The sequence below is a fragment of the Arachis ipaensis genome, chromosome B7 (assembly GCF_059453495.1).
Source record: "Arachis ipaensis isolate K30076 ecotype BB chromosome B7, ASM5945349v1, whole genome shotgun sequence".
Lineage (NCBI taxonomy): Eukaryota > Viridiplantae > Streptophyta > Magnoliopsida > Fabales > Fabaceae > Arachis > Arachis ipaensis.
This window is the reverse complement of record NC_142442.1, coordinates 47,585,208-47,598,709: the sequence shown is the minus strand read 5'-3', so window position 1 is coordinate 47,598,709 and position 13,502 is coordinate 47,585,208. Positions and strand designations below refer to the sequence as shown.

Genomic DNA, 13,502 nt, shown 5'->3' with positions numbered 1-13,502 from the left:
TGCTATTTTTCTTGTAGTGAGTGGTTACAGTGATTATGATATTTTAAAAAATATGCTAAAATTAAAGTAATATTTTGTTATTATTTAACAATGCTTTTTAAAAAGTATTACTAAAATAATTATGACTAAAATGAAATTAAAATATAACTTTAATTTTAACAATACTTACATAACCTCTATAATTACCATAATATATGCATATTAAAATCCATATATATGTGTGTATGTGTGTGTGTATGTGTTAGGGTAAAACACATAAACAAAACAAATGAAAGCCAATATTACATGAATGTCCTAAATACAATGACGTTACATGACTGTCTTGTTTATATTTATATGTAATTTACACCTTCTTAAAGTAAATCGAATCAATAAGATATGAATTAGTATGAAAAGTTGTAAATCGAAATATACGGCTTCGATTTAGTAGGATTAAAACGTTAAAATTAGCTAGCGCATGGTAAATCGAAACAATAGGCTTCGATTTATGCCCATCGTAAATTGAAACAAGTGATTTCGATTTACAGCCCCTAGTAAATCGAATGGAATAGCTTCGATTTATAGGCTACGTACAACATAGTTAAACCAAATGAAGGAGGTTCGATTTACTATACAACTATATATACAATCCGAATTCAATTGTTTCGAATTACACTTCACAATTCCCTCCACCCCAAAATGCAACCTAGAGAAAAAAGTTAGTCAACAGCACCACAAGATTCAAAACTGCGAACATGGAGGATGATCTGGATTGTATCTATCGGTTGGACGGAGTTGCCCATATTGCTGGTGGCATCAATGAAGAGGTTAGTGAATGAATTTTTTTTCAAGATAAATTAGAAATGTTAGTAATATTAAGTCTCTTAAAGTATTTGATTATAAACATTAGTTAAAAACTAGATTTTAAACTACACATGGTGGCTAGAGTAGTGATTTAGTGGTTTGTTAGAATTTTAAAACTACAAATGCTACCTAGAGTAGTGATTATAAATAACTGCTAGAGTAGTGATTAAAAATTTGTTAGGGTTTGTAAGTTTTAAATGTTAGATTAACTAGTGACTAAAAGTTTAGTTAGAATTTAATTTAAGTTAAAAGTGTCAATGATAATAATAATTCAGGATTGTAATATATTTTACATTAAAGTTTTTTTTATTAGAATGCTCCGTGTTAGGTGAATTTAGATTTATTTTGGATTTGATTTTTTTTAATTTGTTAGGGATATGGGTATTGTAAGATAATTTGTTTAGGTTTAGCGTATTTTTCCAAAAGGGCATGCATTATTTTAATGTTCGTTTAGTGAATTATTTTGTTAAATTGTTATGGTTTTTAGAAAATATTTTTTATCGTCATGCAGCCCACTGATGTATCACCAGCATGAGGAGGTAGCATGGCATGCTCCTAGACGATAGGATCATACCATACTTGTAGATGACCGGCTTATACCATCTTTTGAAGCTTAACAACCACTAGTTTAGGTTGGATGAGTGATGAGTCCATATATTACGATATTTTTTAGTTTGATTTGAGTGAATTTCATCACATAACCCCGAATTTATTCATCCAAATAGCATGCTTTTGAGTTTTCTTCCTAAATTGTGCTTAAATGTGAAAACATGCTCTTTTGTGCTTTGTTCTAGTTAATTTTATTCACTTTAATCCCATTTGGTGCCTTGATGTATTTGTTAAGTGATTTCAGGTTTCCAAGGCAAGCATGGGTTGGATAAGTGAGGAGAAGAGCATGCAAAAGGGAAAAACCATGAAGAAATGAGATTTGGAAACTTCTCCATCCTGACCTCTCGGTACTAAATTGATCATAACTTGAGCTATAGAGGTCCAAATAAGGCGGTTCTAGCGGCATTGGAAAGCTAACGTCTGGAGCTTCGATTTGATATATAATTTGCTATAGCAAACATAAGTCTACCTGTGCGTCCGCACAGGTCCCTGCACGTGAGCTCATTAATACAAATTGCTAGGGGCGAATTCTGGGCCTCCAAAACCCAATCCAACTCATTTTCTGAAGCTATTTAAGGCCAAATTGAAGAGGAATGAAGGGGGCAATTAGGTTTAGTTTTTATTATGTTTTCTCTTAGTTTCTAGAGAGAGAAGCTCCCCCCTCTCTCTAGAATTAGGGTTTCTTAATTTATTTTCTTGTAATTTCTATGTTAAATTCTTGTTTCTATTTACTTTTTCTTGTCATTTATTGTTATTGCATCTTTATCTTCTTTATTTCTCTTGTATTCCCTTTATTTTTCCATTTTTATGTTATGAACACTCTATGTTAATTTTACTTTCAATTAATGCAATTTATGTTTCCATGTCATTTATTACTTTCTTGAGTTGTCATTGTCTTTTCCTTGCTTTGGTAGTTTTAGAATTTATTTTAATGCATTTTAATATTATTTTATTCTCATGCACACCAAGTGTTTGATAAAATGCTTGGCTTAATTTTTACTTTATTTTTCTTCACTCTTGGCTTGAAATTGTGGTCTTTGGTGATCCTTGAGTCATTGATGTCCATTCTTGTTTGATACATTAGAGTGAGTTAGTTGATTTGGTTTCCCTTGACTCTATGTGACCCCTTAGTGTTGACATAGGACTTAGGGATTAAAATTAACTATGCATATTTGACTTATCTTCGATGTAAGGTTGACTAAATAGGATTAACTCTTCTTAATCATCATATGTTTGTGGTCAATGACTAGGATAGGTAGCCTTAGCCTTCAATTACTTGCCAAGAGGTTTCTTGCATTTTAAGTTTCCTTTACTTGCACTTTAATTTTACTTGCTTTGACTTTTATTGCTTTTGAACTTTAATTTCTTGCATGTTAAGTTTTCTCACTCTTGGTTGAAAAATTGGATGTTTGGGTGGAATTGAGTTGTGGATGTCCATTCTGCATTGTGTGGGAATAACTAATTGATTTGGTTTCCATTGACGCTAGTCTTTCACTAAGCAATTAGTGAGTAGACTAGGACTTATGGATTGAGATCAATTATGGCTTTTTGACTAATTCTCAAGGAGGATTGACAAGTTTGTATTGCTTCCACACAATTGCCATGTTTGTGGTCCATAACTAGGATAGGAAGCCTAGATTACCCAATTCTTGCCAAGAGTTGCCATTTACATTCCTTGCATTGCCTTTACTTGCTTTCCTTTACTTTCTTGCATGTTCATTTGCTTCATTGTTATTTACATTTCTTGCTTTCATTCCCAATTTCCCATGCTCTCTCTCTCCCTCATAGCTAATAATTCTACACTTCATTGCAACTCCTAGGGAAGATGACCCGGGAGCTAAATACTCTCGGTTTATTTTGTATTGTGACATTATTATTTGATTAAGAGAATTCATTGTTGGTTTGGACTATGCTACCAACGAATTGATTCTTGATTCTAAACCATGCAAGAATTCTCATTGTCAATGAGCCGCAGGTTAGTGCATTTGTGGAGAGGTGACATCCGGAGATGCATACCTTTCATATAACATTCGGGCAGTGCACTTACACTATAGGATGTGGCGTACCAGTTAGGTCTGCTAATCAACAGTGAGTGCGTTAGTGGATGTCTAATGGACTTTAAAAGGTACGTCAAGGGTGGCCGACCTGCATGGGCTTGGTTCGAGTAGCTATTGGGTTTCTTACCTCCTGCGGACTGCATTGACAAGTTCACTGTGAAATGCACTTAGATGCAGGATACATTTAGTGAGCTTCCTCAGAGCGCAGACAAGGATACAATTAGGAGGTATGCGAGAGCGTACATCATAATGCTATTATTAACTCATCACTTCGGTGACAAGTCAAGTACACGTCTTCACATTCGGTGGCTACCGTACGTAGCTAGGCTAAAGGACATGGACAGATATAGTTGGAACTCTCCCCTCACAGTTGTTGTAGCTCCTCGGAACCTACTGGTCCATCTAGGTCACCCGTTCGCACTCCAGAGGAGATGGAGCATGATGGTGATAGAGATGAGGATGAAGTACCTCTGGCCCAGAGACCACAGAGGATCAGGCACTGTCATCGCTGCTTTATAGGATCACATATCTTTTGATTATGGTGTATGCATTATTATTTAGATGGTTGTTATATGTTGTTAGTATATGATGTATGTTATATTATTTAGATGGTTGTTATATATTGTTAGGATACTATCTATGTTTTATTTTGTTTTATGTAACATGAGGGTTTAATGTCTTGTATGGATTATTTCATATTTTGTGTTATGACTGTTTTATAACAAGAGTCGAGAATATACGATATAACTAAAACAAGCTGAGAAAATTCGTTAATACTAACACAGGAATACAAAACACAATAAAACTTACAAGATAATAAAGTAATACAATAAAAACTAACACGAATCAACATAACTGACACGACATTAAACTAAATGAACACAACCCTACACATTACTAGTGGAAGTAGAACCCATGTTGACTCCTCCCTGTGGACACTTTCTCTGAGTGTGGCCAAGCTGTCTGCAGAGTCCATAACGCTTGGGTCGGTTCCGATCAACCTTATCCATGGTAGTTTGGATCCTAATAGTCCTTGGACGCCCTTCAGACGCAAGTCTTTTGGTGAGATTGGGGAAGACAGTGGGACCATCATATGGTGGCCAAAAATCTTCTGGGATCGGAGGGGTGAATCCCATCTAGTAGACATTGAACACCGTGCTAAGGCAATACACTTCATGGACATAGGTTGCCCAACTCAGACGTGAGCATGCACAGCATGCCAAAGCATGGCAACACGGATAATGAAGTGCCTGGAAATGTCTGCAATCACAAGTCTGATCACTCAGGGACACTCTGTAAGACCTAAGTGAAAAGTTATCAGTCAGAATAGTCTCGGCCACAGTAAACTTAGAATTATCCATATCATAAAAAATCACCATGAAACATCTTGATGCCTTCATATTAGGCTCTATTGCCTACATCAAATGCTAAACTGCTGCCAGGTTCCTAACTGTGCCTCTGACTTTCTTCCTTTATGAACAAAGAGCTCGGCCAATCGCCTATAAATGGACTTCACCAACCAACAAACTGGAAGGTTCCTAACACCTTTTAGGATGGAGTTAACACACTCAGAGATGTCAGTTGTCATATGCCCAAACCTCCGACCTTCGTCACGATGCTGTGTCCACTTCTCATACTCATTCCTGTTAGCCCAGTCACACATAGCAGGGCCTTCGGATCGAAGAATGTGAAACCAATAATCAAAATCACCTTAGTCTTAGCGTAAGCTGCATTCACTAACAACCTCCTTGCATCCTTGCCCTTGAAACTCAGGGCAAAATTTGCTACCATGTCTCGGATACAATATAACCAGTAGGCACTAGGTAGAAGCCATCCCCTATCCGAAGTCTCCAATGCATCTTAGATTTCGTTGTGCCTATCCAATATGACTAGAATGTTTGACTAAGGCGTTACGTGCTGCCAAATGTGAGATAGAAAAAATGACCACGAATCTACATTCTCACCCTCTACAAGGGTGGACGCAATGGGAATGAAGTTAGAATTCTGATGAGCGGATAATTTATACGCTTTTTGGTATTGTTTTTACATAATTTTTAGTATGATTTAGTTAGTTTTTAGTATATTTTTATTAGTTTTTAAATAAAATTCACATTTCTGGACTTTACTATGAGTTTGTGTATTTTTCTATAATTTCAGGTATTTTCTGGTTGAAATTGAGGGACTTGAGCAAAAATCAGATTCAGAGGTTGAAGAAGGACTGCAGATGCTGTTGGATTCTGACCTCCCTGTACTTAAAGTGGATTTTCTGGAGCTACAGAACTCGAAATGGCACGCTCTCAATTGCGTTGGAAAGTAGACATCCAGGGCTTTCCAACAATATATAATAGTCCATACTTTACCCAAGTTTAGATGATGCAAACTGTCGTTCAGCGCCAGCTCCCTGCCCTATTCTGGAGTCAAACGCCAGAAATAGGTTGCAAAGTGGAGTTAAACGCCAGAAATAGGTTACAAACTGGCGTTTAACTCCAAGAAAGACCTCTCCATGTGAAAGCTTCAATGCTCAGCCCAAACACACACCAAGTGGGCTCCGGAAGTGGATTTCTGCATCATTTACTTATCTCTGTAACCCTAGTAACTAGTTTTAGCATAAATAGGACTTTTTACTATTGTATTCAGGGATTTTTGGACGTTTAGTTCTGAGATCATGGAGGCTGGCCTCTCGGCCATGCCTAGACCTTGTTCTTATGTATTTTCAACGGTAGATTTTCTACACACCATAGATTAAGGTATGGAGCTCTGCTGTTCCTCGAGTATTAATGCAAAGTACTATTGTTTTTCTATTCAATTCAAGCTTATTCCTATTCTAAGATATTCATTGGCACCCAAGAACATGATGAATGTGATGATTATATGACACTCATCACCATTCTCACTTATGAACACGTTCCTGACAACCACTTCCGTTCTACATGAAGATGAGATAGAATGAGTATCTCTTAGATATCTAATACAGGGGACCGAGTCCGAGATATTAGAGTCTTCGTGGTATAAGTTAGAACCCGTGGACGGCCATTCCTGAGATTCGGAAAGTCTAAACCTTGTCTGTGGTATTCCGAGTAGGATCTGGGAAGGGATGGCTGTGACGAGCTTCAAACTCGCAAGTGCTGGGCGTAGTGACAGACGCAAAAGGATAGTAAATCCTATTCTAGTATGATCGATAACCGACAGATGATTAGCCATGCAGTGACAACGCATTGGACCATTTTCACAGAGAGGACGGGATGTAGCCATTGACAACGGTGATGCCCAACATACAGCTTGCCATGGAAAGGAGTAGGAATGATTGGATGAAGACAGCAGGAAAGCAGAGGTTCAGGAGTAACGAAAGCATCTCTATACGCATATCTGAAATTCTCACCAATGAATTACATAAGTATCTCTATCCTAGTTTATATTTTAATTATGTTTTAATTATCAATTATCTATAACCATTTGAATCCGCCTGACTGAGATTTACAAGGTGACCATAGCTTGCTTCAAGCCGACAATCTCCGTGGGATCGACCCTTACTCACGTAAGGTTTATTACTTGGACGACCCAGTGCACTTGCTGGTTAGTTGTGCGAAGTTGTGACAAAGTGTGATTCACGTTTGAGAGCACCAAGTCTTTGGCGCCATTGTTGATGATCACAATTTCGTGCACCAAGTTTTTGGCGCCGCTGCGGGGGATTGTTCGAGTTTGGACAACTGACGGTTCATCTTATTGCTCAGATTAGGTAATTTTATTTTAATTTTAAGTTTTTGTTTTCATTATTTTTATTTTCGAAAAAAATATAAATAATTTTTCAAAAAAAAAATTTATTCTATGTTCTTCAGAATTTTTAAGAAGGAATTCTGGAATTTCATGAGATATGTTGAAGCCTGGCTGGTTGTAAAGCCATGTCTAAATTCTTTTGGACTGAGGCTTCTTCTTCACGTGCTTGAACTATGTATGCTGAAGCTTGGCTGGCCATTGGCTATGTCTAGTATTTTGGACCGGAGCTTTCACTGAAAGCTTGGCTGGCTAGTAAGCCATGTCTAATTCCTGGACCAGAGTTTTAGATTAACATTGCAAGATTCCTGGAATTCCTATTAAAAATTTTGAAATCCTTATTTTCCTTTTCAAAATAATTTTCGAAAAATAAAAAAAATTTAATAAAATCATAAAACCAAAAAATAATTTTGTGTTTTTTGTTTGAGTCTTGTGTCAATTTTTAAGTTTGGTGTCAAATGCATCTTTTTAATTTCATTAAAATTTTCGAAAACTCATGCATGGTGTTCTTCATAATCTTCAAGTTGTTCTTGATGATTTGCTTTGTTTGATCTTTGCATTTTTATGTTTAGTGTCTTTTCTTGTTTTTCATATGCATTCATGAATTATTAGTGTCTAGAGAATAAAATTTTTTAAGTTTGGTGTCTTGCATATTTTTCTTTTCTTAAAAATTTTTCAAAAATAAGTTCTTGGTGTTCATCTTGACATTCAAAGTGTTCTTGCATGCATTGTGTGTTTTGATTCATAATTTTCATGTTTTGAGTCTTTTTCATGTTTTTATCTTTCATCATTTAAAATTCAAAAAAAAATAAAAAAAAATATCTTTCCCTTTTTCACTCATAAAATTCGAAAATTTGAGTTGACTTTTTCAAAAAAATTTAAAATCTATTTGTTTCTTATAACTCAAATCAAATTTTCAATTTAAAAAATTTCTATCTTTTTCAAATCTTTTTTCAAAAATTAAATCTTTTTTCATTTTCTTTCATAATTTTCGAAAATTTCAAATTGATTTTCAAAAATCTTTTTCTTATTTTTATTTCATATTTTCAAAATTAATGCTAACAATTAATGTGATTGATTCAAAAATTTTAAGTTTGTTACTTGCCTAGTAAGAAAGGTTCAATCTTTAAATTTTAAAATCCTATCTTTTTTATTCTTGTTAGTCAAGTAATCAACTTTAATTTCAAAATCAAATCTTTTTAAATTTCTTTTTCAAATCTTTTTCAAAATAAGTTTCAATCACATCTTTTTCAAAATTAATTTCAAAATCTTTTCTAACTTATTTTTCTAGCTTCTTATCTTTTCAAAATTGATTTTCAAATCTCTTTCCATTAATCTTATCTTTTTGTTTGATTCATATCTTTTTCAAAACTACCTAACTAACTCTCTCTAATTTTCGAAAATCCCTTCCCTCTTTTTCAAAAATTCCTTTTTTATTAACTAATTGTTTTAATTTTTACTTTAATTTAATTTCATTTTTCTTTTTTGTATTTTCGAATTCTAACTTTAAATTTAATTTAAAAACAAAAATATTTTTCTTTTCTTTTCAATGATTTTCGAAAATTCTTCTCCCTCATCTCCTTCTAATTATTTATTTATTTACTGACACTCCTCTTCATCTAAGAATTCGAACCCACTCCTCTCCCCTGTGTTTGGATTCTTATCTTTTCCTTCTTCTATTCTTATCTTCTTCTACTCACATAAAGGAATCTCTATACTGTGACATAGAGGATTCCATATTTTCTTTTTTATTTTCTTCTTTTTCATATGAGCAGGAACAAGGATAAGAACATTCTTGTTGAAGCTGATCCTGAACCTGAAAGAACTCTGAAGAGGAAGCTAAAGCACAACTCTCTAGAGAAAATCTGACAGAAATTTTCGAAAAAGAAGGAGACATGGCCGAAAATAATAACAATTCAAGGAAGATGCTTGGTGACTTTACTGCACCAAATTCTAACTTACATGGAAGAAGCATCTCAATCCCTGCCATTGGAGCAAACAATTTTGAGCTTAAACCTCAATTAGTTTCTCTGATGCAACAGAACTGCAAGTTTCATGGACTTCCGTCAGAAGATCCTTTTCAGTTCTTAACTGAATTCTTGCAGATCTGTGATACTGTTAACACCAATGGGGTTGATCCCGAGGTCTACAGGCTTATGCTTTTCCCATTTGCTGTAAGAGACAAAGCTAGAGTATGGTTGGACTCTCAACCTAAAGATAGCCTGAACTCTTGGGATAAGCTGGTCATGGCTTTCTTAGCCAAGTTCTTTCCTCCTCAAAAGCTTAGCAAGTTTAGAGTGGATGTTCCAACCTTCAAACAGAAAGAAGGTGAATCCCTCTATGAAGCTTGGGAGAGATACAAGGAACTGACCAAAAAGTGTCCCTCTGACATGCTTTCAGAATGGACCATCCTGGATATATTCTATGATGGTCTGTCTAAGCTATCAAAGATGTCACTGAACCATTCTGCAGGTGGATCCATTCACCTAAAGAAAATGCCTACAGAAGCTCAGGAACTCATTGACATAGTTGCAAATAACCAGTTCATATACACTTCTGAAAGGAATCCTGTGAGTAATGGGACGCCTCAGAGGAAGGGAGTTCTTGAAATTGATACTCTGAATGCCATATTGGCTCAGAATAAAATATTAACTCAGCAATTCAATATGATTTCTCAAAGTCTGAATGGAATGTAAGCTGCATCCAACAGTACTCAAGAGGCATCTTCTGTAGAAGAAGCTTATGATCCTGAGAACCCTGCAATAGCAGAGGTGAATTACATGGGTGAACCCTATGGAAACACCTATAATCCCTCATGGAGAAATCATCCAAATTTCTCATGGAAGGATCAACAAAAGCCTCAACAAGGCTTTAATAAGGGTGGAAGAAACAGGTTTAGCAATAGCAAACCTTTTCCATCATCCACTCAGCAACAGACAAAGAATTCTGAGCAGAATCTATTTAGCTTAGAAAATATAGTCTCTAATCTATCTAAGGCCACTCTAAGTTTCATGAATGAAACTAGGTCCTCCATTAGAAATTTGGAGGCACAAGTGGGCCAGCTGAGTAAAAGGGTCACTGAAACTCCTCCTAGTACTCTCCCAAGCAATACAGAAGAAAATCCAAAGAGAGAGTGCAAGGCCATTGATTTGACCATCATTGCCGAACCCAGAGAGGAGGAGGAGGACGTGAATCCCAGTGAGGAAGACCTCCTGGGACGTTTAGTAACCAATAAGGAGTATCCCTTTGAGAAACCCAAGAAATCTGAGGCTCATCTAGAGACCATAGAGATTCTATTAAACCTTCTTCTGCCCTTCATGAACTCTGATGAGTATTCTTCTTCTGAAGAGAATGAAGGCGTTACTGAAGAGCAAGTTGCTAAGTACCTTGGTGCAATCATGAAGTTGAATGCCAAATTATTTGGTAATGAGACTTGGGAAGATAAACCTCCCTTGCTCACCAATGAACTGAATGCATTGGATAGGCAGAAATTACCTCAAAAGAAACATGATCCTGGTAAATTCCTAATTCTCTGTAACATAGGCACATTGACCTTTGAGAAGGCTCTGTGTGACCTGGGGTCAGGAATAAACTTAATGCCAATCTCTATAATGGAGAAACTTGGGATCTTTGAGGTGCAAGCTGCCAGAATCTCATTAGAGATAGCGGACAACTCAAGAAAACAGGCTTATAGATTAGTAGAGGACGTGTTAGTGAAGTTTGAAGGCCTTTACATCCCTGATGATTTCATAATCCTAGACACTGGGAAGGATGAGGATGAATCCATCATCCTTGAAAGACCCTTCCTAGCCACAGCAAGAGCTGTGATTGATGTGGACAGAGGAGAATTGATCCTTCAACTGAATGAGGACAACCTTGTGTTTAAAACTCAAGGATCTCCTTCTGTAACCATGGAGAGGAAGCATGAAAAGCTTCTCTCACTGCAGAGTCAACCAAAGCCCCCACAGTCAAACTTTAAGTTTGGTGTTGGGAGGCCACAACCAAAATCTAAGTTTGGTGTTGAACCCCCACATTCAAACTCTAAGTTTGGTGTTGGGAGGTTCCAACAATGCTCTGAACATCTGTAAGGCTCCATGAGAGCTCACTGTCAAGCTATTGACATTAAAGAAGTGCTTGTTGGGAGGCAACCCAATGTTATTTAATTATATCTATTTTATTTCTATTTCGTGTTTTATTAGGTTGATGATCATGTGGAGTCACAAAAACTACAAAAAATAAAAAACAAAATAAAAACAGCATAAAAAAACAAGCATCTTTCTGGCGTTTAACGCCAGAAACAAGCACCAACACTACAACATTTTGGGTCTATGGCCACGGTTTTTTTGGTCACGGTAAAAAACCATGACCATAGACCCTTTATGGTCACGGTTTTTTAGGGTGACTGATGAGCAGATATTTTATACGCTTTTTGGGGATAATTTCATATAGTTTTGAGTATGTTTTAGTTAGTTTTTAGTTTATTTCCAGTAGTTTTTAGGAAAAATTCATGTTTCTGGACTTTACTATGAGTTGTGTGTTTTTCTATAATTTTAGGTATTTTTCTGGCTGAAATTGAAGGAGCTGAGCAAAAATCTGATTCAGGCTGAAAAAGGACTGCTGATGCTGTTGGATTCTGACCTCCCTGCACTCAAAGTGGATTTTCTGGAGCTACAGAACTCGAAATGGCGTGCTTCCAATTGCGTTGGAAAGTAGACATCCAGGGATTTCCAGCAATATATAATAGTCCATACTTTGCACAAGAATTGACGACGTAAACTGGCGTTCAACGCCAGCCTTCTGCCCAAATCTGGCGTCCAGCGCCAGAAAAGGATCAAAAACTGGAGTTGAACGCCCAAACTGGCACAAAAACTGGCGTTCAACTCCACAAATGGCCTCTGCACGTGAATTGCTTAAAGTCTCAGCCCCAACACACACCAAGTGGACCCCAGCACACCAAGTGGGCCCCAGAAGTGGATCTCTACATCATCCATCATAGTCCACTCATATTTTGTAACCCTAGGCTACTGGTTTAGTATTTAAACAACTTTTAGAGACTTATTTTGTATCTCATGACATTTCAGATCTAAACTTTGTATTCTCTGACGGCATGAGTCTCTAAACCCCATTGTTGGGGGTGAGGAGCTCTGCTGTGTCTCGATGAATTAATGCAAGTATTTCTGTTTTCCATTCAATTTCGCTTGTTCCTATCTAAGATGTTCATTCACGCTTAACTGTGATGAAGGTGATGACCCGTGACATTCATCACCTTCCTCAAACCATGAACGTGTGCCTGACAACCACCTCCGTTCTATATCCGATTGAATGAGTGTCTCTTAGATTCCTTAATCAGAATCTCCGTGGTATAAGCTAGAACTGATGGCGGCATTCATGAGAATCCGGAAAGTCTAAACCTTGTCTGTGGTATTCCGAGTAGGATTCAAGGATTGAATGACTGTGACGAGCTTCAAACTCCTGAAGGCTGGGCGTTAGTGACAGACGCAAAAGGATAGTAAATCCTATTCCAACCAGATCGAGAACCAACCGGTGATTAGCCGTGCTGTGACAGAGCGCGTGAGCGTAGTTTTCACTGGAAGGATGGAAGGTAGCCATTGACAACGGTGATCCACCAACACACAGCTTGCCATAGGAGGACGTGCGTGCGTGAATCAGAAGACAGAGGAAAGCAGAGATTCAGAGGACAAAGCATCTCCAAAACTCCAACATATTCTCCATTACTGCACAACAAGTAACTTTTAATTTATGCTCTACTGGTTATTCACAATTCAACTGATAAACATAATTGACTTCCTGACTAAGATTTACAAAATAACCATAGACTGCTTCAAACCAACAATCTCCGTGGGATTCGACCCTTACTCACGTAAGGTATTACTTGGACGACCCAGTGCACTTGCTGGTTAGTGGTACGCGTTGTGAAAAGTGTGATTCACAATTTGTGCTACCAAGTTTTTGGCGCCGTTGCCGGGGATTATTCGTGTTTGAACAACTGACGGATTATTTTGTTGCTTAGATTAGGAAAAATCTTTCTTTTTTAGTTTAGAGTCTTTTATTATTTATCCCTTGTTAAAATACTTTAAACTTATAGCTCAGTTATTTAGAACGTGGTGTTTATGTTCATGATAATTGGCTATCATATTTTTAAAAAAAAAAAAAAAAAAACATTTTTCAAAAATAATTTTTCTATTAAATCCTGTGCCAAAC

At 36.6% G+C, this 13,502-nt stretch overlaps 1 non-coding gene across 1 annotated transcript; it reads right to left on the bottom strand.

Moving 5' to 3' along the window:
• Window positions 1-9,568: 9,568 nt before the first annotated feature.
• On the bottom strand, window positions 9,569-9,672 carry LOC148551060 (small nucleolar RNA R71). The gene has a single exon (XR_015892499.1). It is a non-coding gene; the product is annotated as a small nucleolar RNA R71 (small nucleolar RNA).
• Between the last annotated feature and the right edge of the window lie 3,830 nt (window positions 9,673-13,502).